At 36.7% G+C, this 26,944-nt stretch overlaps 1 protein-coding gene across 1 annotated transcript in view; it reads right to left on the bottom strand.

Annotated features, from left to right (window-relative positions):
• ARHGAP15 (Rho GTPase activating protein 15) overlaps positions 1-18,720 on the bottom strand; it is a 700,275-nt gene extending 681,555 nt beyond the window's left edge. Inside the window, exon 1 of the mRNA XM_086368469.1 lies at positions 18,439-18,720. The gene's annotated coding sequence lies outside the window, so the exon portion shown is untranslated. The remainder of the gene's footprint in view (positions 1-18,438) is intronic.
• Between the last annotated feature and the right edge of the window lie 8,224 nt (positions 18,721-26,944).

Genomic DNA, 26,944 nt, shown 5'->3' with positions numbered 1-26,944 from the left:
TTATATCGTCATTGTCCTAAAATTGTAACAATTACTACAATTGTCTTATTTTTAAAGACCAATGGTACTAGGTTCGTACTTGTTAATATTTTTGCTCTAATTAAGTTTTCCGGAATTAAAATTCCCTTTGGAATATGCCGGTGTTTTGGGGGAGTGGTGTGTGGATCACAGTTGAGAACAGCAAGAAGAGAAATGAGTAGGTAGCTAAATAAATATATATTATTTAGTATATAGATTTAGCATTAATTATATATTATCTAGTATATAGATTGACACACAGACACCTAGGTACATGTAAGGAATACTGTGAATATCTTATTTGAGATTAATTAAAATATGATGTTTAGCTATCTAGAATGTATATCCAGTCCTAACTTTTGCTGCAAAATTAATTATTTTATATAAAGGAAAAACCAAGTTGGCTTATACTACAAGAAATCTAGGTCTATTGTAGAACTTTCATCAAGTGTTTTTTGTTGTTGTTTTTTATATCATAAACATAGTAAGTTTGAGTAAAACAACTTGAACAATTTGAACATGTGGAAAGCCATTCTCTTCCTTGTTAAATATCAAAAGATATTTAGTGTGAGAACAAAACAGATTCCATAAAATATTGCTGTTTTCATTCAAATTTAATCTGAAATCTAGGGACAGTAAAGTTTCTCCTTGGAAGGAAAGTCATGACCAACCTAGATAGCATATTCAAAAGCAGACATTACTTTGCCAACAAAGGTCCGTCTAGTCAAGGCTATGGTTTTTCCAGTGGTCATGTATGGATGTGAGAGTTGGACTGTGAAGAAAGCTGAGCACCGAAGAATTGATGCTTTTGAACTGTGGTGTTGGAGAAGACTCTTGAGAGTCCCTTGGCCTGCAAGGAGATCCAACCAGTCCATTCTAAAGGAGATCAGCCCTGGGATTTCTTTGGAAGGAATGATGCTAAAGCTGAAACTCTAGTACTTTGGCCACCTCATGCAAAGAGTTGATTCATTGGAAAAGATCCTGATGCTGGGAGGGATTAGGGGCAGGAGAAGAAGGGGACGACAGAGGATGAGATGCCTGGATGGCATCACCGACTCGATGGACATGAGTCTGAGTGCACTCCGGGAGTTGGTGACGGACAGGGAGGCCTGGCGTGCTGCAATTCATGGAGTCGCAAAGAGTCGGACATGACTGAGTGACTGAACTGAACTGAACTGAAAGCTTTCTTTCATGAAGTCAAGAATATCAAAATAGTAAACATTTTTAGCAGTCCACATTATTTAAATTAAAAGTTTTTGAGTGTGTTTTTCAATGCTAGTCTTTGAAGATACTATAATATCCTCTGTTATTATATATCTTAAATTGTATCCTTTCTAGGCTGCTTAACTAAAGGCTCTTATGTTGCTATAATTGCTTGAAGAGCTTCAGCTGCATTGTTAGGAACCTCAACCCAGGATTTGTTTAGGGGATATTTTCCCACTGAAATAAGTTGTTTTGCTTGTCTTTCCTCAAAGTAGATTTCAGAGGCCTCTACTCAGGAAGTAGGAGTTAGAAGAGATAGTTGTATGCATTATCAAACTAGATTCCAGCTAACTGAGTGTAACTGTAATTTGAAGTAATTTAGCCAAATTTCTGTCTTAATTTAGACCCCTCATAAAGTAAAATATAGGATTTTGATTTGGACATCTTGAAGTGAAAAGGAATTCATAAATGGTAGAATTTTAAAATGTCTATCAGATTACCTAATTAAAAATTATTGAACAGTAGTTCTTTTTCTTTGTGTCCTCCCATATCATTTATATCCATTGTCATGACTACTTCTGGAAAAGAGATAATCATCTATTAAGAGATAACACATATGATGGGCTATACAACCACACTTGGGCTACATTTCCTCATCCTATGCACTGAGAATTTCACACATGTATGTGTGTGCATGCACATACACATTTAAATTGTTGTTACTATTATTATTGCCACCTAAGGTATACAAAACTAAAACTCTCTTTTCTTTGCCCTATGACAATTGATCCTTTACAAGTATAGGTGTTCTGATCTGTATTTGATATTTTATGATTTTGTGAAAATCAGGGAAACTAAAGATTATTATATTTGTTATTACTTAGAAAAGTTAAATTTTGGAGACATCTTAATGGTTAAAACAATGCTTTGAGGAGGACTAGCAGCAGAAGAGTTTGTTCTTCCAAGTAAAGTAAATGAGCCTAGTTGTGAAAGGCAGACAAACAAAAGAAGGACCTAAATGAAAAGGTTATAGATAAACGGAAGCTTTTTCATAAAGTAAATGTGCTAGTCAGTCTCCAGCCATTTATTAGGATTCATTGTGTGCACAGAAGTTACTCAGAGGACTCTAGTTCTCTCTAATCATTACACCCTGCTCCTGCTTTCTTAGGAGCAGCTATAAATTCAAGAAGAGGTGGAAAACCGGCAGACTGCCAACCAAATTCAACCCACAGACATATGTTGTTGGGCCTGAACAATGTTTTGGAGAATTTTGAATCAGCTTCCAATTGAAACATGATAATTTTTACTTTTTCTAAAAACAAGTCTGTATTTGTGTGTCTTCTCTTAAAAAATGATGAGATGTGAAGAACTGGTTAAGGTATGCATGAGAACTATCAGGTGGAGATGTGTAGCTTCAGTATCTTGTAAACAGAATGAGTTCTCTCTGAATCAGGCTTTCTCTCCCTTCACCCTTTATTTGCATAGATAACCTGACTGACCTGGGGATATCTGTGACTGTGACCCCAGGAGTCAATCACCTCTAGGAGTTTTGCTTCTCTGATTTGTGGGTTGAGCAGAGTTTCTGCTGCATATTGAACTGGTATGATTTTCAATATCTTATTATTTTTAAATCCAAGCTGATAGGATTGAAAATGGAGAACAAAACCAAGAGACTGCATTTGTATCTCAACTTTAGAAAGAAATTCACTGGAGATTAACATTATTTATTTATACAATTTTTTCAACATGATCTGAAATTACCACGAATAGGATATTGTGCTGTGCTCTTTGCTATTGCTAAGCAAGTTCCTTTTCCCCCTCTCTGCTCTGACCTCCTTTACTGTTTCTATTATATTTTGGCAGATAATCATATCCTGACTTCTTTTGTTCTCTGTTCTCTACTTGAGTTAGATGTCCCTCCTGCCAAATTGACTTTGGACTCCTAAAAGTCAAATGCTGTATTTTTTTCAGTGTTGATACACTGTACTGGACCAAGAACATTTGGTGCCTGACTGAAATTCTTTGTTTCTAATTTTTCCAGTATTAAAATGAGCATTTGCAACAAGTGCAAGTTTGCCACCATATTAGAATGGTCATGATTCACAGTCCCAAGTGTTACTGGATTCTCGTGCTTCTTTTCTACTCTCCACATCAAAAGCTGCCACATGGACCTGGGATCAGTGCACCATGGTCAGGGAAAGTCAGAATATCCACTGCATCTCACCTTGGCTCCATTCATGACTCCAGACATACTCTCTACCCATCTGCCATGCTGACTAGTCTCTGGTTTTCCTCTCCAACTGATTTCCCACCCTGCAGCTATGGTAAACTTGTTAATCCCCTTTCTTAGAGCCAGACTTCTAATCTAAAACTTCTGGCCTGTAAAAAGCAGCTAATTCTCCAGGGACAACCCCACAGCCACTTATCTCCCAATTATTTTGTCAGGGACTTCCCACTGCCACACCTTCTATCATTTAATGGATGGCCTAATACCAAGTGCTTTCAGAATTAGGACTGAGATTGGTATATTCAGTCTACCTCCATACATGAAATTTTCATCAGGTTTCCTCAAGGAGAAAACAAAACAGAATAAAAACAGAAAAAGACTTTGCTCACTGGCTCAGCACCTTAGACCTTGGACATTCCAAAATCTTTTCTTATTTTTCCCCGAGAGTATTTTTCTAGGACCCCCATGCTTTGTGAACAATCTACACTGATACTTTAAAATCCAAGGCAAAAATCAGATATAATATAAAAGTGAGTCAAAAAAAACCTACTTTTTTTTTGCTCTCTCCTAGTTTATGTAGTTCGTCTTTGCTTCATTTTAATTTTAGGTCCAAGATTCAGTAGCTGCCTTCCACTTTTTTAACTGCTCTGTGTGATAAATATTAATTTTTCAAAATTAAAGGGTATTTTTGGTTAGGACACATCGTGAACTGCTCAAAGGAAATTCTCCATATCAACCAAAAATTGGTAAATAAACAAGAAAAGAGTGAGCCTCCTTCCTTGTCTCCCACACAGCTGTACTGAGGAAATGAAACTAATAGCAAGAAATTGCTTTTGACGAGTTTCATAATCTTGTCAGACTAATCAGAGTTGAAATAAACCAAAATTATCCTGACATGATTTTTATATCATACGGAAGGGGAAAATGGTCATCATGTGTTTCAAGACAATCTAATAGAACAGTTATACTACAACTACTATCACATTACATTTAATCTTTCTAAAACAGTATTTTATGACACAAACTAGGCAAAGTTCCTTATGTACATTATTATTTTTTTTAATCTTGTGAGAAAAAGCCTTGTTTTATAGATCAGGGCTTCCCTGATGGCTCAGTAGTAAAGAACCCCACCTGTCAATGGAGAAGATGCGGTTTCAATCCCTGGGTTAAGAAGATCCCCTGGAGAAGGAAATGGCAACCTATTCCAGTACTTTTGCCTGGGAAATCCCATGGCCAGAGGAGCCTGGCAGGCTATATAGTGCATAGGGTCACAAAAGATTCAGATATGACTTAGCAACTTAGGAACAATAATAAATCAGGAAACTCTGGCTCAGAGAGATTAAGTAAGTTGTATAAAATAACATATATACTATCTAACAACTGATGGAGCCCAAGATTTAACTTTATTTTTCTGACTTCCCAGGCAATACTCTTTTATCTTTACTATCTCTCATATTGGTTAGAATGGCTGTCATCAAAAAAATCTACAAACAAAAATCTCCACAATAAATGCTGGAGAGGGTGTGGGGAAAAGGGAACCCTCTTCCTACACTGTTGGTGGAAATGTAAATTTGTACAGCCACTACTGGGCTTTCCTGTGGCTCAGTATACCTGTGGCGGATTCATGTTGATATATGGTAAAACCAATACAATATTGTAAGGTTAAAAAAAAAAAAAAAGAATCTGCCTGTAATGCAGGAGATGTGGTTTTGATCCCTGGGTCAGAAAGATATCCTGGAGAAGGGAATGGCAACCCACTCTGGTATTCTTCCCTGGAAAATTCTGTGGACTGAGGAGACTGTGCTCAGAAAGAGTCGGACACGACTGATTAACACTTTCATTTTCACTTCACAGCCACTATGGAGAATGATACGGAAGTTCCTTAAAAAAGCAAAAATAGAACTACCACGAGCGAAGTGAGTGAAAGTCACTCAGTCATGTCCAACTCTTTGCAACCCCATGGACTATTACTGTCCATGGAATTCTTCAGGCCAGAATATTGGAGTGGAGATCCCTCCTCCAGGGGATCTTCCCAATGCAGGGACTGGACTCAGGTCTCCTGCATTGCAGGTGGATTCGTTACCAACTGAGCTATCAGGGAAGCACCTACATTACAATTTACTATGTGGTAAAAAGTATGAGGGGGGGAGCAGCCAAGCCATGATGACCAGATATTATCTATCTGGCTGTATGATCAGAAATCTGACCATATGATCCAGCAATCCGACTCCTAGGTAAACGTAAGGAGAAAGACATAATTCAAAAGGATACATGCACTCCGATGTTCACTGGAGCACTATTTACAATAGCCAAGAGGTGGTAGGAACCTAAATGTCCATCAACAGAAGAAAGGATAAAGAAGATGTGGCATATATATATATATATACACACACACACACACAATGGAATATTATAATAGTCATAAAAGGAAACAAAACTGTGCCATTTTCAAGACATGGATGGACCTAGGGACTGTCATACAGAGTGAAGCAAGTCAGAAAGAGAGAAACAAATATCGTATAATGTCTCTCAGATGTGGAATCTAGAAAAATGGTATAGATGAACTTATTTGCTATTAGAAGAGAGTCATAGATGTAGAGAACAAACAAATTTACCAAGGGAGAAGGAGGTGGTGCTACAAATTGGGAGATTGGGATTGGCATATGTACATTACTATGTAAAAAGAAAAGAGAATTAATGAGAACCTATTGTACAGCCCTGGGAACTCTACTCAGTGATCTGTGATAACCTAAATGGGAGGAAACCTAAGAAAAGAATGGATATATGCATATGTAAAACTGATTCACTTTGTTGTACAGCAGAAACTAGCACAAAGTATAAAGCAATGCTGCTGCTGCTGCTAAGTCGCTGCAGTCGTGTCCGACTCTGTGTGACCCCATAGATGGCAGCCCACTAGGCTCCTCTGTCCCTGGGATTCTCCAGGCAAGAATACTGGAGTGGGTTGCCATTTCCTTCTCCAATGCATGAAAGTGAAAAGTGAAAGTGAAATCGCTCAGTCATGCCCAACTCTTAGCGACCCCATGGATAGCAGCCTACCAGTCTCCTCCGCCCATGGGATTTTCCAGGCAAGAGTACTGGAGTGGGTTGCCGTTGCCTTCTCCAATAAAGCAATATATTCCATGTAAAATATATATATACATATATATGTATATATACTTATATATAAATATAATCTTTACTATCTCCATAAGAAATTAAAATGTTCTGGACCAGAATTTGGGAAGAATATGTCCTTAGCCTGTCCTCAAACACTTCTTTTTCTCCAAGCTTCCTTGTCTTTTATTAAATCTGCTTTTTCCACTAGCTTGCTAGAATAGCTACATAAAAATAATTATGCAAAGTCATTTTTAAAACTCTAAATAGATTATAAATAGACAACAGACATTCTTATTTGTATTAATTAATTTGAACCCAACCATCACCATAAAGACATAAAATAAACTTTACATAGGCCAAATGACGTAAGAGAAATGAGTACTAAAGTAAGACCCTTTGCCATAGTCTAGACAAGCCTTAAAGGATAACCAAATGAGTAACTAAGACAATAACTGAACACAGAGAGAAGGAACTGAATGCCAATGGTAATTGATTGGATGTATGGACAGGAGTCCATGGAGATCCCAAGCTTACTTCTTTAGGTGATTTGAAGAACTTAACTGAAGTTTAAAAGAGAATGGGGATTCTGTAGGGAGATTATGGTTTTCACATGAGGCGTATACTCAGTTTGAACTGCTGACTAGACATTAGGGAAGAGGTATCAAGTGACAACCGGAACCAGGAACAATACTGGGAGAGAGACCAAAGCCAAACGTAAAAATTGAAGGCCCATATTGATTAAATTCAAATCATAAAAATGAATAAGAATGTCAAGTAATCTTGTGAGAAGAAGAGATGGCCTAAAATTTTGCCATCCACTAGAAATAGTTGTAACATGAGTAATTTAAAATTTTCTGGTAGCCATCCTGTATGAGGAAAATGAAAGAAGTGACCCCATTAAAATAATATTTTTTAATTTAATTCCCTATGTTGACATAATTTTAGCATATAAAAATGTAAAAATATTAATGAGATACTTTACGTTGTTTGTTTCTATTGTCTTCAAAAACTGGTGCTTATTTAACACTCAATTTAGATTCATGCATTTTAAATGTTAAATAGCCATCTAGGGCTAATTTCTACCATAATGGACAGCATGATTCTAGGACAGAATCTGTGGGATCTAAGGGCTGAAAGGAAACATAGGGTCCAGGGAAGATAAGAAAAGAGAAACAGGAAACTAAGGCAAAAAATGTCTTCTTCCTCACATATTTTATAACATCTGTACATAAAGTAGATGTGTGCATATATATATGAATAAGGGACAGGTTTTTACAGATGGAATAGTTTTTTTACATATGAGACAGAGCAGGATCCTTCTAAACTGTTTCAGACTATAGCGCCTCCTGAATGAGGTTCAGTATGGCTTAACTACCGACGCCTAATAGGCTTAGAAATGATAGCATGACATAGTGGAAAATAACAAGAATTTTATATCATGTGGATCTTCATACGAATCATGATTCAGCCTACCAATAGCACTATAAATTTGGGCACTTAACCACTTAACCTAAGCTTTCTTATCTTTAAAATGGGAATACTAACTCCCTTACATAATGTTTGTAGGATTCAAATGCTATTAAGTATTCAAAACACCTGATACATAATACACAGTGAATAAATCATAGCACTAATGATTACTATTAATAATCCCACTCTAATAATCATTTTTATTAACAATGTCTCATGCTACTGCAAGTATCTAGACAAGAAAGGAATACTGTTTGTTTAGCCTAACATCATGGTACCTACCACAGTGTTGGAGACACCACTGGGATAAATCAACATTCATTTTTTTCCTCCTACGTTCTACTTCCTTTAGGAGAACCATCAAGGTATGAAAAGAGGCTCAGACTTCTTGATTTCCCAGGGCATGTAGCAGAAAGGCGAAAAAGATTAATATGGGCCTCACTGTTCAGTTTCTATCCCTTAAAGTTCTAATATGAACTTAACTGAAGCAGAAAGATTAATTAAAAAAAAAAAAAATTCCCTTGACACAGCACTCAACTTCCTGAGCATTCTACCTTTTACAGCTATTTTAAAAAGAAATCTCGTTATGACTCCAAGCTTGTCATTATATCAGCAGAGACTAGAACAAAAAGTTCTCTAATTGTTTAGGAAATGAATCTAAAATAAGTAAAATTATTCAATGTAACACCATGGTTTTAGAGAAACAGCTTAAAATTTAAATGCTAAGAGGTAGTTGGTATTTTTTTTTATCAGTTTATTCAATATGTTCTCAGATGGAGGGTTGTTTGATTTGGAGTTTCAGAAAAGCGCCACAGTATAGAATGGATCCAATGTTCTAATCCCACCTTCAGCACTGTCATGTTACTCAAAAGGAGTCCATAAAGTGTCATTGTTTGAAATATGTTTCTAGCTTTCTTTCGCCTAAGTTTATCTTATTTGTGAGACCCAACAGAAGTCACAAATCTCCAGAAAACCTTCCCTGGCTCCACAGTCCACATTCAGCTTTCATATTATTTATTCTTTCACTAATCAAATATTTAGAGTGTTTATTATACGCCTACCACTGTTCCAGATTCTCAGTATTCAGTAGTAAAGAGGCAGAAAAAGCCAACACTTTCATAGAGCATTCAGTTTTGGGTAAAGATAGCCACTAAATGACTTCACATGTAATAATGATTCCTCATATCCAAAATGCCATTTAAGCAAACAAAAGCAGAGTAATTAGGCAGAGTATCTGAAAAATCATGGAAAAAGACTGAATTAAAGTACAATAGAAAATCATTTGGAATGTTTTAGTTGGAGACTTGTATGATTTAAGTCTTAAGAAAGTTACTCTGGCTACTCTTCAGAAAATGATTATCAGGAAATGTAGAATCAGGGAAATGAGTCAGGAGAACTCTACAGCAGTAGAGGTGTTAAGAAGTGATTAAATTTGGGATATCTTGATATACATTTACCCCTTGCTTAATGTTTAATTCATTCCTCCTAAGAGAAAACCAGTTAAATAAAAGCAAGATACCCAACCAACATTTATAAATATAAAAATTCATGAATGGATTTTAAAAATGGGTTTATGTAAGTAGTAACAACAATTTGAAAAATACTCTACATAAAACATATTAAAAGTGTATTTAATATATTTCTTTTATTCTGTATCTTTGTCTTCACCGATGTTTTTGAAACAGATTTCTTGCCCTCAGATGGGCAAGAAAATGCTAAATAACATTTATCATTTAATGATTACATGATAAATTATATAAATGATACTTAATGATATAACAAAAACAAACAAAACAATTATAGGGTCAGAAAATCTGACAGGAACATTCTACAAGCTCCTATTTCTTCAACCTTTTCAGTTCATTCAAAATGTTCAAATAAACATTGCTCCATATATTTCACATGATTTATCTCTAACTTGAAGCTAGGAAGTAAATTAGTAAGTGTGGTTCTATTTAAAATTGTGATGTCATCTAAATGCCACGTTTTGTAGTGTATACATTTATCAGGTGTTTTGAGGAATATTCAGTATACAAACAAAAAAAAATAAAAAGACCCAATAGTCTGAAAAAAAAAATATATATATACCTTTTTAAGAGCCAACACTGAGAAAAGTAAACAGGATTATGGGAGGTGAATTAATATTTTGCAGGTTCTGCCTATTGCTGATTAACTGGATGTTGGTTTGGGATAAGGAGTATGAGAGAAGGAATGAAACTGGGGATAATTCTTATTTACTATCCTGAACAGAGAGATAAATGGTGGTGCCATTAAATGAGATAAATGAAAATAGGGAAGAGGCAGGCTGGGTTGGGGGCAGATGGGGAGTAATTAGGAGCTTAGTTTTTGAACATACTCATTTTGTTGTCTCTTGCAACATTCAAGTGGAGATGATAGGCAATAGCATTTACGGCTTTAGTGCTAAAAAACAAAAGGCTTGGTCTTGAGAGCTAATTAGAATATCAGTTCAGTTCAGTTCAGTCGCTCAGTCGTGTCCGACTCTTTGCGACCCCATGAATCGCAGCACACCAGGCCTCCCTGTCCATCACCAACTCCCGGAGTTCACTCAGACTCACGTCCATCGAGTCAGTGATGCCATCCAGCCATCTCATCCTCTGTCGTCCCCTTCTCCTCCTGCCCCCAATCCCTCCCAGCATCAGAGTCTTTTCCAATGAGTCAACTCTTTGCATGAGGTGGCCAAAGTACTGGAGTTTCAGCTTTAGCATCATTCCTTCCAAAGAAATCCCAGGGCTGATCTCCTTCTGAATGGACTGGTTGGATCTCCTTGCAGTCCAAGGGACTCTCAAGAGTCTTAGGTAGTATTTAAAATCATGGCAATATATAATATTGCATAGAAATAAACTTGAAGACAATAGCTAGGACCGAAAAAGTAGAAATATGAAGATTAAGTGCAGGACATTTTAAAATTTATAGGGTTGGGTAATGGGGAACAGCTAGCAAAGAGACAGAAAAGGAGCATCCAAATAGTTTGGAGAAAAACTGGGAGAATGAAATATCATAGAATTTAAATAAGGAGAGAATTTCAAGAGAGAAGGAATGTTCAGTTGCATCAGATGCAACTCACATGTGAATAACATGAAGACATAAATAAGCCACCGAGTTTAGTAAAATGAAACTCTGGGCTTCCCAGGTGGTGCTAATGGTAAGGAATCCACAGGCTAGCACAGGAGACTTAACTGAAGCAGTTGGATCCCTGGGTTGCGAAGCTACCCTGGAGGAGGAAATGGCACCTCACTTCAGTACCTTTATTCTGAAGAATCCCAAGGATAGAGGAGCCTGGTAGGCTATAGTACATGGAGTCACAATGAAGCGGACATGACTGAGCATTTGAGAACAGCACAGCACAACCAGTCTCTGACAATAGCATATTCTGTAATATTTCTAAGGCATTGACTTTAAATTTATGAATTTATATTTAACTTCTTATGTTTATACACTTAGCTACCTAAGAAGTTTTCACTGGCTAGATAGCACACTGACTCTGTATCCCCAATAATTCCTAGCATAATACACTGTACTTAGTTGGAGCTCAAAATTATTTATGGAATTGAATTGGGCTGATGCCCATTGAAAGAGAAAAATCAATTTTAAAATTCACAGTTGTATGTTTTTGACAAGACTGATTTTTTAAAAATAAGATAGTCTGCCTATTTTTTGGCATCCTCTAAATACTCCCTCTCATCAAATGTGCTTTCCTACCACTTCAATGAAGATAGAATCAACAGAGAAAGTGTTCCTTCAACTTCCTTTCCTCACTTCATCGTCTCTACATCCAATTCATCTACATACACACTCATTAAAGTGCTCTTCCTTCTGTTTCAGGTTAACTTATCTATTTGAGCTAGTGATTACACCAATCTGTACTGTATCATCTGAGACCTTGTTGGATATCTGAATATATATATATATATTTTCTTTATTTTCATTTCTTTTCTCTTTCCCTTCACTTAAACATTCATATTTCATACTCATTTTAGCTATTGCCTATTTCAAGCTTTATAAAAAGAATATTTTATATACACTAGCCTCAATTCCCTACTTCCTTTAATATCTCATTCTAGCCTTGAACTTAACTAAGATTTTGATCCTTAATTATACAGTTGAGAAAGGATACACTCTGTTATTAGTAAAAAAACAACAAGACCTCTAACCTTTTAAAAAACAAGCTTATCTCAATCATAATAACAGAAATATTACATAAAACTTTATGAGGACACAGTTTTCTACAGACTGGAAAAAACTGAAATGTTTGGTAACACAATCTGTTAGAAAAGCTATGAAGCCTCCACCAGCAGTCTCAATAAGTGCTGATGGAAGTTCAAAAACTTACAACTAACATGAAGGACAGTTTGGCAATACCATTTTATCTGTCTATCTATCTATCTATCTATCTATCAGTACCATTTTATCTCTTGGCTTATAAAAACACAGTATTTCTGGGAATTCATTCCATAGATATATTTTCAAATGTACACAATTATATTAAAACATTCTTTTCAGCAGCAAAAAAAAATTTAAAGCACTCATGACTCTTTTAAAAAAGACACTGGTTAGATTAAGTACAATATATCCACACAGTGGAATACAGTACAGCTATAAACAAAGAGAGAGAGAATTAGACAGTTTATTATCTTTGTAATTAAAATAGCTCCAAGATATTACTGAAAGAAAAAATGAAGAGATATATATAGCATACTACCTTTAATGTAATAAAGATATTTACACACATACATGTGTGTATATACATATATGCTTCTGCATAAAAAAAAAACTATAAAAGGATTTTTAAAAAAAACTATGAAAAGTGGTTACTTGTTGGGTTAAGGTGGGAAAAAACAGAGGTTTATAGAAGCAGGAAAATAAGAAAGATTTTCACTAAAATGCTTATATTTAGGTTTTGTTTTCAAACCATTTCACTGTGTCACTTATTCTCAAAATTAAAAACAACCAATCAGAGTTCCACAATATAGAAGAAAAAACAAAATATTATAAGCACAGCCTATATTAGAACCTCTCTTCATAGAAGACAAGCATTTCTCCAAACCACCCTAAAGAGTATATCATCAACAGTAAGTCCTATGGAAGAAGTAAACAAATCCTGATGCTACATAACCCACCCAGATGCAATTATGGCCATCCAATTAGGGATTTCCCCTGCCTAACAACCTTGTAGTTACCTATTCTATAGAGTCATGATCTGCTCAGCAAGTTCACTCTATTAGAATCTCAAACTATCTGCCCCAACCTCTTACTAGTATACTTGTCGCTAACAGCAGGAGACAACTCACTCTGCCTTGGAAATTCTGTTACTCCATGTTTTCATCCTTTGACACATTCTTTCCTGTCCCTTAGAATGTTTCTCATCTCCCCAGTTCTAACTTTCTCTGGAAACTACCACAGTAGCACCCCCTTATCCATAGGGATACATTCCAAGAGCCACAATGGGTACCCAAAACTACAGGCAGTACCAGATCCTATATAGACAATGTTTTTTCTTAGTATACAAACCTATGATAGAGTTTAGTTAATTAGTCACAGGAAAAGATTAACAACTACTAACAGAACAATTGTAACAACATACTGTAAAATTATGTGGACAGTGGTCTCTCACACACACAAATTATTTTACTGTACAAATTTAATGTCTTTTTCATCTTAATTAAGCACTTACCATGCACTGTGGTCATAGCTATTGCAGTTTGAGGTGCAACAGCAAAGCACACAGGATTTTATTTCCCTTCTTCACAATTTCATGAATAGAAGATTCAGGTTAACCCCTACTGTAAATCTTAGCAGCCTCGACATATATATGTATTTTTTTTTTCTCTCACACCCTTTCACTTAGGGGAAGCACGCAGGGCTTCTCATTGGCATGTCCAAACAACCAGGCCAGCAGCACTACTCTTGTGCTATGGGGCCAGTATTAAGTGAAATAAGGGGGACTCCAGAACAAACGCGAAACTTCAAACCCAGGAGAGCATGGATCTGATAAGCAAGATGGCTGAGGAGTGAGTTACAGAGGAAACGCTAGACTCCGGACTGATTCGCAGGAGCAGGACGAGGTGAGACTTCGTCAAGCTACTTCAGAAAGGTGAACAATTGCAAATGTATGAATTATTTCTGGAAGTTTGTCTTCAATAGTTTTGGACTGTGGTTGATTATGGACACTGCAGAAAGCAAAATTTTGGAGAAGGGAGAACTGCTGTACACATATTTATTCAAAAATTTTGTCCTGATTTCTCTGACTGAATATGGTAAATGATATGTCTGCAAAATTCTCTAGTTTATTGCCTGGCATATAACAGGAAGACAAAAATGTTCGACGAAGGTCTGAATCCTAATAGAACATCTCGTATCTTTTTATGGTACTTGATATATTTTGTCACCATTATAATTATTAATATAATGATTTTACTAGATTTTGTGAAGAAGGAAATGCCTACCCACTCCAGTATTCTTGCCTGGGAAATTCCATGATCAAAGGAGCTTGGTAGGCTACACTCAATGGGGTTGCCAAGAGTGGGACGACTGAGCAAGTAAACAACAACGATATTATAAACTTTTAGAAGATAAGTATTGAGGGGCAAGGGTTTATACATGGAGTGCGTGTGTGCTCAGTGGCTCAGCTGTGTCTGACTCCGGAACCTCATGGACTATGGCCCGCCAGGCTCCTTTGTCCATGGGATTTTTCAAGTTCCAATACTAGAGTAGGTTGCCATCGCTTCCTTCCAGAGGATCTTTCCCACCCAGGGATCGAACCCACCTCTCCTGCATTGCAGGAGATTCATTTCCACTGAGCCACCTGGGAAGCACATAGGAATGGCTGTGGAAAAATATTTTAAAATTCAGTTTAATTAAAACATTTGCTTCATTTAGACCTACTCTTAAACTGACATTGTTTCTGTCTGACTACAGAGCTTAGAAAGTTTAAGTAGCTCTTTTGTTCTTATTTAAATATTTATTTATTTGGCTGTGCCAGGTCTTAGGTGCAGCACGCAGGATCAAGTTCCCTTACTAGGGATCTGATCTGAGGCCGCTGCATTGGGAGCCAGGAGTCTTAGCCATTGGACCAGCAGGGAAATCCCAAGTAATGCTTTTAAATGTTACCCTATGTGGCTGTGTAATGGTTTTCTATGGCTTTCAGCTCTAAGATATGAAGTTCTCTTTCTTCTGAGGGAAGAATTTTAGTTCCTCAGTGTGGAGCCCCCTCTTTTCAGCTGAGACTCCATGTGTTGCAGGGGAAGGTGGCTCATCAGTGCAAGAGTAAGCCAGTTACCTGATCACTCAGGGTATCTAAATCTCAAAGGCAGCTCAGCATGGTCACGTGACCTGCTTTTATTCAGTCAGATCTTAATCTGAAGTATCTTTGCTGTGGCCTCGGAGGAAAGACACTCTTTTGTACAAAGTTTTCTAAAAGAGTGAGATGTAAACCTGAAGTGTCCTGGTCAACTTAGTATGAGCTTCTGCCAGAGAGTGCTTATAGAAAAGAGAGAACAAGAGCTAGGGAATGAAGAAAATGGTCTTGGTAATCCTGTGTGCACTGCTGGGTCCAGCCTGATTTTTCTCTCCTTGGATTTTCAGTTATACAGATCAGTGCCTACCTCTATTTCCTAGGGTAATTTTAGCTTATTTTCTATCATTTGCAAACAAAGGCATTTTATCTACTATAAGCTGAAATTTAGAATAATTATAAGTATATTTTATAGTTTAGTTATATAACATTATCTTGCAGTACAAAAAATATGGTGCCCAAAGTGTTCAGGATATTAAATGATATTTAAAATACACATGTAAAACATTGGGTTACGTTAGTTTCTAATTGTATGAGAATAGCAAAATACCCTGAAAATATAGTACAGTTAATTTTCATCCACTGCAAGAAACATATATATTTCTTTAGGTATATTTTAACGAAATGGACATATTTCTGTGATGGACCCTTCATGTAAAACATTCTCAGGATATTCTGGGGTTAATTGCCAGAGACAGGATGAATGGTTAACAAAACACTCTTTGTGCCCCCAAATATTTCCCCAAAACTATTTGTCATGGAATTAGTCTCCTCACTTGAGACCGAGTAGTCAACATTTAGCTGTTCCCTTGGATCTTGTCTGCTGAGAGAACTTATTAAAATTCTACTAGAGGGAGGGGAGTCCTGAATAACAAGTTACAAGAAACAAAGCTTTGGAGTCTTCTCTTGTGAGCATGGATTCTTTTCATCAGATGCTCTAACTTCTGGAAAATAGGATGTGTACATTTTTTAACAACAGTGGGGGCGTGTTGGGAAGGAAAAAAAATTAAAAGCATGGTCTGTTTCTCTAGGTACCAAGGATGGTTGACCTTAAGTTAGGGACAGAGTAGGCCATTCTGGGATAGAGCTTTTAAAAAGAATAAGAGAAGGAATATCAAGCCTTTCAGAATTTTGCTGAATCCTGGCTCGAAGTGGAAGAGCATATTTTTCTTTAAAAAATGACTTTCCAGATGAGATCCTCTGCCTTGTTTTTATTTCATCAGAATTTTTTCCTATTCACTTAAAATGCATAAAGTTATAATAACTTATAGTAACTCATTTGTAATTTATTCTCTTAAGATTTGATCTGTGCATTCCAGGGATAACACATACCTGGTTTCTACAAAATGAGAACATCTTCGTTTATATGTCTATCATCTCTACCTGTTGCTCTTTATAATTTCATAATAAGTATGTTTAATTAATTCTTAATTTTACACATACTCCATAAAATATTTGCATTTTAATTTAACAGTTTCTGCAAGAAACAATCATTTAAAAAATAATTTGGCTTTTAAAAAACTGTAGTGGACTTTTTCAGTACCAAATGCTTATGTAGATATACATTCTTGCTAACGTGTAAGTACTACATATGTTTATTCATGTGATGCTCTTTTATAGTAAAATGAAATAAAGTAATAACATATCAACCAAAGCTATCTGAATTATAAAGCTTCTATAGATGTTCAGAACCATAATATTGAAGACAAATTTAAATAAGGCTTTCCATTGTGAGCAAATTGAAAAGCTAATCAGAATATCAAAGCAAATAAATATTAGCAGGGTTCTCTCATACTCTAACAATAAAAAAAAATGTATTGAACATCAAGTCCTAATCTCTGTTTTTTCCAAGATCATTTTAATAGTCAACAAGTAGCTAGCTTCAGTATTGACAATTGAGGAGGTCTTAAAATGGAGTATACTAGTGTAAGTAATAATTTCCTACCAAATTGACCACATCAAAAATCATTTATATGAGTCATTCAATAGAAGACAATAAAAGAAAAGAAAATTGTTGCCACTTATCAACCCTGTAACCATTTTTTAATAACATAAAAAAATAGTGTTGTGGGGTCATCATGTCCCCCATCCAACAGTACAATAAAAATGATATTATGGAAGAGTGTATAATATCTGGAGCTTTTATTAAAATTCCCTCAAAAATCTACAGTCAGATTTATTTTAGGTATTTGTCTCTGAGATTAGCAATACTTCTATACTTTTCATACATATGTTACAGCACATAAAGACATTCTGTAAAGGTAAGAAGTCACTATAAAAGACAAGTTCTTCTCAGTTTATGATTAACAAATTATTTTAATTTCTAAGGTTATTGTTTTGGAAATCTCAAAGAAAGAAAATTATATAATTACCTAAATAACAGAAGTATATTTCTAATTTGCCTCTTTCCCATAAGTAATCCTCTGTGAAGTCATCTGTGACTTCTCTTTTAAATGCAGAGTTTTACTTATGAAATAGAAACTTGCCCTCATTTTACCCTGTATCTTAAATAAAATTTATCGGAAAAAACTCAAATGTCATGTTAGAGAACTTTCTTTTGCATTTTGAAAGCTTCCTGCTTTTTAATAGCCATTTAATAGACTACAGATTAAATAAACTACACCTTTTCAAGGGTTTCTCATGCTAACTTTAATACAATACTTTACAGTAGCTATCTTTCATGCTGCATGCAATTCAGATGTTATTTCTTACTTTTACAAAATGCCTTTTTCTCTTTATTATCTAGATCATGAAGAGTGCACTTTATAAAGCAGTCAAAGATACAAAGTCTCACATTTTCTCTCAGTATTTGAAGCACTTTGAAACTAAAAGTTTACTTTTACTCTGTTTTTAATATTTTCCTATAAAATCTTAGTGTAATATCTTTTAAAAACTTTAGAATTTAATGGTTGCAAATTTAAAAAACAATATTCTTCTCTACACCAAAGGAAACAAATTGATGTTTCAGTCACAAGTGAAAATGTTACAATTTTGTTGGAAAGGTTTGTATGTTGCTACTGAAGCATAGAATACTCTGCCAAATATTTTCAAGTTTAAATTGCATGTTTAATACAAAGTAAAACTCACTTACCTTTCTCTCAGTGCCCACTTGTTATTGAAACTTCATCAACTTCTAACTGTTAATGATTCTTTCAACAAAAACGAAAAACAGTCAACTCAAGTCACATGTCATAAGAGTAGGCCTAGGTTGGATGCTGCTTAATTTCAGTACTGGAAGAAAAAAATAAAAGGCGGGGCGGTGGAGGGGCGGGGTGGAGTTAGCAGAAAAAACTTTTAAATAAAACCACTTCCTGCGCAGATACAGTTAACCACACACATCACATCATTACTTGATTTGAAGAAATTGCCTTCTATAGTCAACGACATTGTTGTTTTCCAAGGTGATTTTCAATTTTCAGACAACCCACAGTTGTAAAGTTTTCATCAGTTCTGATTTAATGGGGCAAAATGTGCAATTAAAACTTTAGGAGGGGGAGGAGCAGCCTGCTAAGCCCTGGGGACACTTCCTCTTTCTCTGCCTTCTAGCAAGGGCTTTAAGCCTAAAGCCTGCTCTCCTCAGTGGGCTGGAACAGGTCTGTATGGCTTCCGAAGGCTCTGTTGATTGGCCTAGGAAGCCAAGAGGCCACCGGCATTGACAGAGATGGCGCTTCCGTGTGACTCATGGAGGAGCCCAAACAGAGGTGCTCCGTTACCAAGTTCATGAGGCTTTGGACAGCCTGCATTAGAGCCTGGGAGAATACAGCCCAGGCCCTTGCTGTCACCTGGGGGGTAAGAGGCACTCATCTGGAGCAGCTGTGACGTTTGCTCTGGTGGTGGCTCTCTTTCTGGTGTGTTCTCTCTCTGTTTCCTAAGCAGTTCTGAAATCTGCTGAGGAGCTTTTGATCTGGCTGAATGACTTTTTGTGTGGCCTGACTTAAAAAGAAAGAATAAAGGATTTAAGGGGTATCATTTCTGGCATGCTGCTGTGTGCCCATCTATGTCAAACTTTGACCAGAGCAAGACACATTTAGGGTGGGAGTGGGAAGCTCAGAATGACTAAAGGGTGTGTGTTTTTACTGAACCATAGAGTTTTAAGAATAAGCTCCTGGATGTCCAGGCTTGGCTGGTTTTGTGAGATTTGTAGGATCTTCACGAAAGGAAAAGCTTTTCTTCCAAATATCTGAGAAAATTAAATCAGAATCTCTTGTCATAAAACCAATTAGACTAGAAATCTGTGTAATAGTTCTCAGTGATGTGGAATGTTTGGCACACATAAAGAAAAGCTTTAAAAATATATTCCGTATTTATGGCCCAAGATAAGCATGGCATGTTCCTGCAAATTAATTTCTCTAGGACTCTCATTTTTAAAATCATATTTCAGATCTACCGTAGAACTTGCTGTCAATTGTCATTCCAGGATGCACCTTTTTAAGTTTGTAGAGCCCTGACAGTTTGTACTCAACTTTCCTCAACGCTGTGGAGAAAATAGAAACAACGTGATACTGAAAGCGAGGAAATCGGATTTCAGGCTTCAGTTCTGACACTGCTGTTTATTTAACCTTGGCCAAGTCGCTTAAATGCTCTGAAATTCAGGTTACTTGTCTCTATAATACAATACACAAATAAAAATATCTATCTCCCAGAATAAAATTATTGGTTGGTATACTTGAAAGCTTCCCAGGTGAAATCTGAAAGTAGGCCCGATACATTAAGAGTAAAAAGAGAACAAAGAAAGAGACAGACCCATCTAGAATGGTGTGTGCGTGCTAAGTAGCTTCAGCTGTGTTTGGCAACTTTGTGACCCAGCGGGCTATGGCCTGCCAGGATCCTCTGTCCATGAGATCCTCCAAAAAAGAACATTGGAGTGAATTGTTATGCCCTCCTCCAGGGGATCTTCCTGACCCAGGATCAAACCTGCATCCCTTTATTTCTCCTGCATTGGTAGGCAAGTTCTTCATCTCTAGCACCACCTACCAGTCTGGTAGATGGCAGATTTAATAAGCAAGGGAACTCATACAAGGATTGTCTTGAGTGGCTGTAAGACAAATAAATCTTTGTACTTGCCCACCACCAGAATCTTAAAAAATTTTATATAAAGGCCTTAACTGGGTTCAGTTAAGCATATAGTCCATACAGTCCCCAAAACACATTGTTCTCTCAGGCTCTGTCCTTAAAAATGGCTCCCACTATGGGAACAGTGGGAGGAATATGCATTCCAGGTCAGGGGAGGAGGTGAGGAGCCTCTGATTGCCTTGGTCCAGTTTGTGGTTCAAGCAGAGGTCACATTCTCCCAGCTACCTCTTCCAACAAAAAGTAAATAGAGTTTAATCCTCTATTTAAAATAGATAACCAATAAGGACCTACTGTATAGCACATGGAAGTCTGCTCAATGTTATGTGGCAGCCTGGATGGGAAGAGGGGTTTGGGGGAGAATGGATACTTGTATATATATGGGTGAGCCCCTTTTCTGTCCACCTGAAGCCATCACAATATTGTTAATTGGCAATACCCCAATACAAAATAAAACGTTTAAAATAAAAAAGGAAAAAGAAAAAAATAGATTTAAATATTTTGTACACAGTAAAGATAGGCAGATATTAGCATGACTGGGAAATACTGCTGCCTCCCAAGAAGCATAAAAATATTCAGTACATCCTACTTGATTTAAGCCTTTGTAAGTCCAACTCCTGGTTACTCAGTGATAAAGAATCTGCCTGCCAGTGCAGAGGATGTTGATTTGATCCCTTGCTAAGGAAGATCCCCTGGAGAAGGAAATGACAACCCACTCCAGTTTTCTTGCCTGGAAAATCACATGGACAGAGGAGCCTGGTGGACTGTAGTCCATGGGGTTGCAAAAGAGTTGGACACCACTTAGTGACTACAGCAAGTCCAAGTTAGGCTCAGAAATGTAGAACAAGGAATATAGACCATTCCTTTTACATAGGTACTAATATCAGATATTATAATATGAAAAAATATAAAAACCAATGTATCCTTATGGGAAATAAACACAAACATCTACTTGAAGGTATAAATTTTCAATGTTTATTTTTCATCATGTGTAAGTGGACATTAAATAGAGACAAAGCATGATTTTTTATATAAGATGGGAAGGGAGTAACTTAGGCAGTGATGTATCTAGGTTTCGTGGCTAGAGGAGATGCATTTACTCTAGTTTAGACTTCGACGCTCATGACTCAGTATGTTCACTCTTTCCAGTGTTTAATATTTGACTACTTGCTGTAAGCCAAGAAGTGTACTAATCCTTTTACATGTATCCTTTTATTTAATCCTCACAGAAACCTTATGAATTAACCAATATTATTGTACTGGTTTTTTTTTTTTCCCCCCTCTCTTATGAGGAAACTGAGGTTATGTAGTTGCACAATTTAGTAAGCAATAGAGCCAGGAGTCAAACCAAGGGCCCTGATCCCACAGTCTTTGTTCTAAAATACTATGCTGTTTCCTAACTACATTTTATTCAACACAACTCAATTAAATAATAATGTGGAAAAGTTTCACCCTTTGTGTTTCTTTTTCCTTCTTCATGGACAGGAAAGATAGACTCAGCAGGTGGAAATCATTCTTGGCACTCATGCTAAAGTCAGATCTCACCAAAGTTCTCTATATTTAAATCTATATTGAAGAGACTGAAAGAATTGATAAATAAAAATACACTATGTGAATAAATGAGAAAAGTAACACTGAAGATGCATCAATTTGTCCAAGTCAATCAGCAGATAGATTCAATAGAATCTCATTTATATTGCAGTTGAATTTTTAAGAAACATAACAAGCTATTCCCAAAATTTCCATAGAAAAACAAATGTCAAAAAATACCTAAGTTTATTTGGAAACAGAACAGCAAAGACTGATGACTTACTGGTCAGATATCAACATAGTCCAAGTCATAATATTAAAAAAAAAACATTTCAATACTGGTCCAAGAGCAGATCATATTTCTTTGAGTTCTTGATATATGACAAAGATGACATCATAAAGTAAACAAAAAGGAATAGATTGATTAGTAGATGATGCTGGCAAGACACATTCACTAAATCACAGAAGCAGTGTTGAGTTTCCTACATTAGGCCACATGCAAAGATGGACCCTGGATGGAATAAAATCTACATTTGAAAGGTAAATCCATAATGTTGATACAATATAATAAAGAAATATATTTTTGTAGATTGCAACTTTTGTAAACAGTATCCCTAAAAGGAAAAGATAAAAAATATACAGACTTGACTGTATAATAATTAAATAATTCTGTTAATTATAAAATACTATAGACAAAGTTACAGAAAAATAACAGATTGGTAGAACATGCATAGATTCACAAAAGATTTGTGCAAGTCAATAGGAAACCCAAGTGGGAATTAAGAAATTTATTTGAATAAATGATTCATGAAAAGGACTGCATAATATCCATCAGTATCTAAAGAGATGTACAACACCCCAATAGTCATTGTAAAAATAAGTTAAAGTAGCTCCTATTGAAATGGCAAAAATCTGGATGAGAATTTATAGAAAGGACCTCTCATATATTGATGGTCCAACTGTAAATCGAAGCTATTCCGACAAGCAATTTGGCAAAAAAAAAAAAAAAAAAAAGGCAAAATAAAATATATGCATGCACTATCCAGCAACCCACTTTTGGTATAACATAGCTTCAGATAAATCCCTCACCAAGAATTGTTTTCTCCCCTTTATCACAACAAGTTAACTGATTTAGGTCTTGGTTTTTGTCACTCAGGTAATATTTACTTGTATCTGGGCATTTGTGTATAATTAGGGGGGAAAACCCAGAAGTTTCCAGGCCCTCCAAAAAGATGTTATGAGTTAGATGCTAAGGGAAAGCAGAGAAGAAAAGCTTGACTTATACTGAGAAAGACTTTGATTTCCTGTGACAAAAATGGGAGAGAGAAATGGGTTTCTTGCATTGGAGGAGAGCTTGCTTCCACTCGCAAGAAGCTGTCCAGCATTGGTGAACACTGTAATCTGGGGGCAACATCTGTTTACCTATTCAAGGCTTACTATGTACCAGGGAATATAGTGAGCTTTAGGGATGTGTATATTAGTTAGAAAAACATAAAATAGTTTATTGATAAGAAGAGAAGAATGAAAGCAGTGAAAGGGAACAGAAAATTCTCAGAAGGTATAAGATTGAAGGTCAGATGACAAGAGAGGATTCAGCAAGGAAAGTAAAGATTTAAAGAAAGTGATGGTTGTAGCCATGTGGATTTAGAGGTGGGAGGTGGGTATTCCAGGGAGAGGGAGTACCAGGTGCAGGGACTCTGGATACGGGTGTGTCTAGGACATTAAAAGGCTGCATGGGGGTCATTGCAACTGTGGATAAGTGAGAGAGAAGAGTATAGGGAGTAGTGTCAGAAAAGTATAAGGCTCAGACCATGTGGTCTCCTCTTCTCTTTTTGAAAAATCTGAGTAAGAAGGGGAAACATTAAAATAATTTGACTCATGATTTTACAAGAGCATTCTGTCAGTTGTATGAAGGACTGACCAAAGCAATAGGAATAGAACCTGGGAGACCAATTAGCAAGCTAGCTATTGCAGTAATCCATGGCATAAATGACTGGGATTCAGACCAAACTGGTGGTAACAAGTGTAATGGAGAAATGGTCAAATTCTGGATGTGTTCTGAAAACGGATCCAACAGCCATTTCCTTTTGAACACCTTGAACAGCTAAAGAATGGATTTTCTATTAAATGAGACAAAAAAATCTTCAGAAGAGCTGGTACATTGGGGCATGCTGACTTGTAGTAATAACTTTGAGGTGCTTATTATCATCTCAATGGAGTTGATTATTTTGCAGTTAGATATGAAGGTCCGAGGGGCCAGGGGTGGGGTACTTTCCAGGTGGCACTAGTGGTAAAGAACCCGCCTGCCAATGCAGGAGACTTGTCAGATGAGGGTTTGATCCCTGAGTTGGGAAAAACTCCTAGAGAAGGGCTTGGCAACCCACTCCAATATTCTTGCCTGGAGAATCCCATGGACAGTGGATCCTGGCAGACTACAGTCCATAGGTTCACACAGAGTCAAGGAGACTTAAAAATGGTAGTCTTGGAGGAAGGAGGAAGGAGGAAGGAGGAAGGAGGAAAAATGACTTTGATGTCCTGGAAGCCAAGGGAAAATATTTTCTAGGATGAAAGGTTCATAAATTGTCAGATGCCACTGAAAACTCAGGTAAAAAGAAAGCAACAAAATTACCTTTTGATATAGCGACATACAGGTTATTATAAACTTGATAAAAGTTTTAGTAAGATATGGACGAGAAAATCTTATTTTAATAGACTGAAGACAACAAGTACAGATATCCTTTTGGAGTTTTACTTTAGAAATAAATAGGAAATAATAATAGAAGTAAAATAAATGAAGAAGATCCTGTAGAAAGAAATATTGATGATGCCAGATAGAAAGGAAAGTGTTATGATACACTTCTTAAGCAGAGGAGTGGGAATAGGATCTCAGGCACAAGTAGTTTTATGGATTTAGCCTTGGCTGAAACATGAGCAGTTCTTTCACTGTAAAAGAAATGAAGCCAGAGGACACAGACAGGACACAAATATGCAGTATTTGAGGTCGGTAGGAATTCTCTTCTGATTGCAGCAACTTTGTCAATAAAATAGGAGTGAGAATTAGAATGTAAGAAAATGGAGTTGAGAGATTTTAAGAGAGAAAATAAGTCGTGAAAGAGTTCAACATCGTGAGGCTTTCTGTGGTAGAGTGTGGATACATCTCCATATCCCATATTTTGCCAGAAGCATCAGGACTATCTATTTTAAATTATGCCCCTAAACTTAGACAAGAAGTATTTCAATGATACTCATAATGACCCAAGGAGCTTCCCCAAAGACTGTGGAAGCAATAGGGAGTCCTATATAGTTTGAAACTTAGATGTAGAATGGTAGAATTGGGGTTGGGGTATAAATCATGATGGAAATTTAATTGTAAAGTTGGTGAGAACAGGACCTTAAATTATTTATAAAAAGATAAATAAAATAAATTGACATCTCTTGCAACCAAGTGTTACACTGTTGTGGGGGGGAAAAAACATGTGTACCCAATACTCACTCATTCAACAACTATATTTGGGATATTTACTTTGGTATTTAGACACAACACCAAGCTCTAAGGATATAATTTCTTGAAGGTATTTTAATGTCATTGAGGGGTGATAGAGACAATAAACAAGAGTAAAATCACATTAATTAATAATGTACAAGAGTAGTAAGAACTATGGAGATAGTAAAGCAAGACCAGAAAATAGTGAATATCCACAACTCTTCCAAGAAATCATAATCTAAAAGGAAGTTAAGTATGCAATGCCTTGAGGGGAAAAAGGTGACAAACAGAGAATACTAACAGTTTGATTTTAGTATTCTGGCTTGGAGAATTCCATGGACTATACAGTCCATGGGGTCACAAAGAGTCAAACATGACTGAGCGACTTTCACTTCACTTCGCACATGCTGATTGCAATGATGCAGTAGAGAAGGAAATTTTATTAATGTTGACATGTAAAAGGGATACTCCCAGAAACAATGACCCTGAGTAGGTGAAAGGTAAGGAGCAACCTTGACATCAATCCATAGATAATTCATATAATCAAGAGAAAAATGAGAGCATCTAGATGAAGGTGGAGAAGGTGATGGCACCCGACTCCAGTACTCTTGCCTGGAAAATCCCATGGACGGAGGAGCCTGGAAGGCTGCAGTCCATGGGGTCGCTGAGAGTCAGACACGACTGAGCGACTTCACTTTCACTTTTCACTTTCATGCATTGGAGAAGGAAATGGCAACCCACTCCAGTGTTCTTGCCTGGAGAATCCCAGGGACAGGGGAGCCTGGTGGGCTGTCATCTATGGGGTCGCACAGAGTCAGACATGACTAAAGTGACTTAGCAGCAGCAGCAGATGAAGGTGGATAGGTATAGGGTTTTCAGTAGTGATATTTCTGACAAGGTGACTCGACACAAGACATGAAAAAAGTCAAGGAGAAACCTGATGCATATATGTAGAACCGTGGTCCAAGCAGAAGAAAGAGTAAACGCAATGTTAGAGCAAGCTTGTCAGTTTGAAGAATAGTAAAGAGACATGCGTGCCTAGAAAGCAGACAATGAGGGCAAGATTTTGTAGGGTACTGAATGCCAAGTAAGAAACAATCATTTTTATGCACATTGTGCAAGTAATTGTGCTAGGAAATTAGAATTTCTATAAAATTCTTCACCTCCCTCTGTCCCCTTCACTTCTATCAGGACACTGTCATCACATCTTGGCTTGTTCTTTCCATCTTGCTTATTTGGATATTGTAACAGGGATAAAGCCTGTTTTTCTCGTATTGACTTAAGTAGCCAAGATATGTCTTAAGGGCTCCTGGCTCAGGAACATACTTTTGCACAGTCTTAAGATTCTAGGTATCTATACATAGCCAGGTCCCAGGTCCTAGCCTCCAACTCTATTTGAAAATCCTGGAGTATTACTCCAGGGAGAGAAGGAGGAAAGAAGTAAGCTAGTTACAAAACATGCAGTTCATGCTGTAGGAGTACGTGCAAAACGGAAAGACTTCCTATTAAACGC

This window comes from Bos grunniens, chromosome 2 (assembly GCF_055505025.1).
Source record: "Bos grunniens cultivar Pamir isolate PY7600 chromosome 2, Bosgru_T2T1.0, whole genome shotgun sequence".
NCBI classification, from domain to species: domain Eukaryota; kingdom Metazoa; phylum Chordata; class Mammalia; order Artiodactyla; family Bovidae; genus Bos; species Bos grunniens.
Note: the sequence above shows the minus strand (reverse complement) of the source record. Positions and strands in the feature narration are given on the sequence as shown.